Source organism: Meleagris gallopavo, chromosome Z (genome assembly GCF_000146605.3).
Source record: "Meleagris gallopavo isolate NT-WF06-2002-E0010 breed Aviagen turkey brand Nicholas breeding stock chromosome Z, Turkey_5.1, whole genome shotgun sequence".
In the NCBI taxonomy this organism is placed as follows: Eukaryota; Metazoa; Chordata; class Aves; order Galliformes; family Phasianidae; genus Meleagris; species Meleagris gallopavo.
Genome location: NC_015041.2, coordinates 15,033,833 through 15,037,738, shown reverse-complemented (window position 1 = coordinate 15,037,738; position 3,906 = coordinate 15,033,833).

Sequence of the window (3,906 nt, the reverse complement as noted above, 5' to 3'; positions counted from 1 at the left end):
GGAGGTTGTGGAGTCTCCTTCTCTGGAGATATTCAAGTCTCGCCTGGACGCCTACCTGTGCGACCTGGTGTAGGGAACCTGCTTTGGCAGGGGGGTTGGTCTCGATGATCTCTAGAAGTCCCTTCCAACCCCTACAATTCCGTGATTCTGTGATTCTGTAAATATGTATTTCAAATTAATTGGAGCAGGCTTTTCCTGCTCCTTATTCCTTCTTGAACTGTAGGACCCGTGAACTTCTTGGGTCCTACAGTTTTCTGTCTCCTCTTTGTGTGTAGAGCTCCCCACTGCTCTTTCTATAGTAGTTTACAGGGCTGAGAAATGGCACGCTTCAACAGCAGAGCAGGACTGCTCACCAGTATCAGCCCAAAGTACAGTAAGCAAACAGAAGAAGTCAGGAAAAACTGTAAATGATTCTCTCCTTGTATCAGTTCTGCTTGTGGAAGTGGCTACTAGACATATTTTTCCCTGAAAATATAATCATCAGCATTAATACTGTGTGGTTGTGTATGTGAGAAATACCTGACTTCTTTAGTTTTAATTAACATTTTAAAGGGCTGAGGAAGACATTTCAGTGACTGATGGGAATTGTGGTAAGGCTACAACCCACAGTGGAGCAGAGAGCTGAAACCCCTGACAATATTTAAAATGAGGGATTTTATTTATTTGTTTGTTTGTGTTTGCAGTTTATGCACAGCAATGGGTGATCCAGGCTTTCTGGACTTGGATTGGTGAAGACTGGTGGTACTTCCGGCCCCAAAGTTTACATGGGTGCATCCAACTCAGGTTTCTCAGATGTAAGGCACAGGTCTATGCCCTCAGACTTCCCCCCTTCTTTCAGAGTAAGGCTGCTGAGATACTGTCCTCTGGATGACCGGAGGCAGACATTATGCATGGCAGTCAGTAAGACTAAAGCAAGTGTCTCTTTCAAATGAGAAGGCACACTTAATATTTTTTGGAAATTCTTCCACTCCCATTAAAAGATAAATTTTGTGTTACTCAGATAAAACGCATATTTCAATTTCCAACTCTGAACTGAATAAGGAATGAAAGGCCTGTTCTACAGTTACCATGGGGGTTTCTTTTCCTCTCTTCCAATATTGAGAGCTGTAGCTGACTTGTGATTGAGTGGATGACGATGCCATGTCAGCCTCAATTCCCTGCACTGCAAGTATTGGGACGTGCAGCATTGTCTCACATGCCTTGGAAAAGGCAGATTCTATAAAAAAGCAAGGTGAAAAGCCCAAGACATCTGTGGCTTTTTACTCATAGGGGTCAACCCAGAAATGCATTTGTGACCTTGATTTTGGCACCTTGTGCTGATACTGAGACATCTTCTTCTATGAGAGCATTTATCACAATGATTAGATTCATGCATGAAATCATCTTGACTCAATTTGGAAGAGCAGCCCAATCAATTACAAAGGTAAATTCTTCACTGATGGGAGCAGAGAATGTCCAGTAACTTGCTCTGCACTGCTTGCAACAGCCCATATTGATTATTCTGGGCCAGGTTTTTGCAGATAGGCAATATCAGGGTCCTTAATTTAATCAAATCAGGGTGCCTTAAACCTGCCGTAAGCTGTAACTGTTCTGCAATCTTTTTGCTGTGTACAAATTTCACTGTTGGCTGTCCGTGAACAGTATTTACAGCTCTCTCCTTGATGTTTGCGTTCAGTTCTAATCAAACTATTAAAGTCAAACATCACATTTGATGAATGGAAACAGTTCCTCACAGACAATTCAGAAGCAAGAGCTCTGCCTGGTACTTAGAGGCTGTTCTGGCAAACGTCCCAAAGCTTTCAGTAAGCTAAACAAATGACAGAAACACTTCCCTCTGCTTTGTGTTATGGGAGTTAGGGTCAGGTCTGTATTAAAGCATAGTCTCAGTTTGCCATCATGCTGCTGCTATTCCCACACATGAGGGAGAATGGACTTGGATATTCATGAAGAAGATGAAACATGGCAGTGTACAAACCTTCATGCATTTGGGTCAGCACTTTCCTCTGGGTTTGGATGGACAGTGTCATCAGCAAGTACAGAATTGGATGCAGAGTGATGTGGAAAGACAACAGAGGGAGGTAAATGTCAAATGTTCTCTTGTTTTGTGAGGCAGCCAGACATGAGCAGAGCTGTGTGTAACCATGGCATTTACACACAGAGAGCAAACGGTGCGATTTTGGCTGTCTCTCATCCAACTCCTTGCCAAGTTTCCAGTAGTTTAATCATGACCTAATTTAAAATAATTAAGTCAGTTATGTGTTTTTTGTTTCTTTTAAAAATGCTTTTTTAAAAATCTCTAGGGCTATAAATACCAGCACCACAAGCTGAGTAATTTTTATATATGTCTGTGATTTTAAATGATCAAATATACAAAATTCTCTGTAAACAAAAGCCACCAAGGCATTTACTAACTGGTTGCTTTGAGCTGCAGCCCAACAGTTGTGCCATAAGGTGATATAGAAACCATAGCTCTGAACATGTGAGCTTTCATAAAGTTGTTGTGCAAAATTTAAATCTAGACCTGCATTTAGAATTCATTTAATCCATGCTACGTGTTCCATAGGATTCCTGGCTGAGGAAGCTGCTTGACTCAGAAGCATTTAAATATAGACCTAATTTTCTAATATGATTGTCCTTTTGTTACCTTAATACACAAATTAAACAAAGGCAATATAAGGAAGTGTGGATTGAATGAAAATATAGGGACATATGATTTTATTTAGCCTAGTTTTATAGAAAACAGCTGTTTCTGACTTCTACTAAAACAACAACAACAAAATAATTGCTCTTTTTTTTTTTGTATGAATTTCATGTTAGTACAAATGCAAAATAAAACACAAGAAATTGGACTCCTCGCTTTTCTAAGTGAACTGTTTTCAAATGCCTTGAAGTTAAACAGTCACGACTGAATGAATGGATGTGTGCAGAAGTACACACTTTAGGCTTTTGTTTAAAGCTGAAAGAACTCTCAGCTGGTGAGAGCCAGAGTTTTGTTCATGAGATGTTTTTTTATAGTCTTCAAATTGTATTGGTATTCAATATTTGAATATGTATTGGTATTTCATTTGAATATGTTTTTCATTTGGCCATAAAGTAGATGGCTATCATAAAGAGTCTGTATTTAACTTGGCACTTTCCTTTCCACATTCCTGTACTATTCATAGCACAGCAGTCAAACTTATCTCCTGTATACGTGGGACAGTTCAATTTGCAAGTGTAGATATTCTCAAATGTTTGAGCACTTGCAAATTCACATGGAGCATTTTTATAAAGGTTGAGAAGTCCAGAAACTAGGTATAGTGGACAGATGTTTTTTAATTTCTACCATTCTTTTTAGATGAGAGAAACAAGGAGAGAAATTAGATATGTGTCTGTAGTAAGGACTCCTTCCCCCTCTTTCCCTCAAAATTGGATTGATTTAGAGCCCATAGAGAGTGTGAGAGAAAAAGTTAGCAGAAAAATTTTTTAATATATAGTTAGAGTGTGACAGCCTACATTGCCAAGCAGCACAAAGAATAAAATATTCAACTGATTGATGAACAAGACAGTGAACAATAATCAACGCATCCATTCTCCAGTTGTGCCTTTTTATTAGCATTGATTCACAAGTAATGGCTTGGTCCTTTTGAGTTATGTAAGCAGTATATTTTTTTCTTTAGTTGCTAACAGATACCTCAATGTGTTAAGCAAAAACAGCTTCCCAAATCTTTTACAGTATTTCCTTCATCTTTGACAGAAAATATCATTTCTACTTACTGCATTTCCAAACAAAGGTAGTCAGTGTTTATTTTGTTTTTGTATACTTTCAAATATGTAACACACATAAAACGTACTCTCTCAAGGATAATTTATTTATAAATTCAAACTGTGATTTTTTTTTTCTTGATAATGTTCTTTATTTTGTGC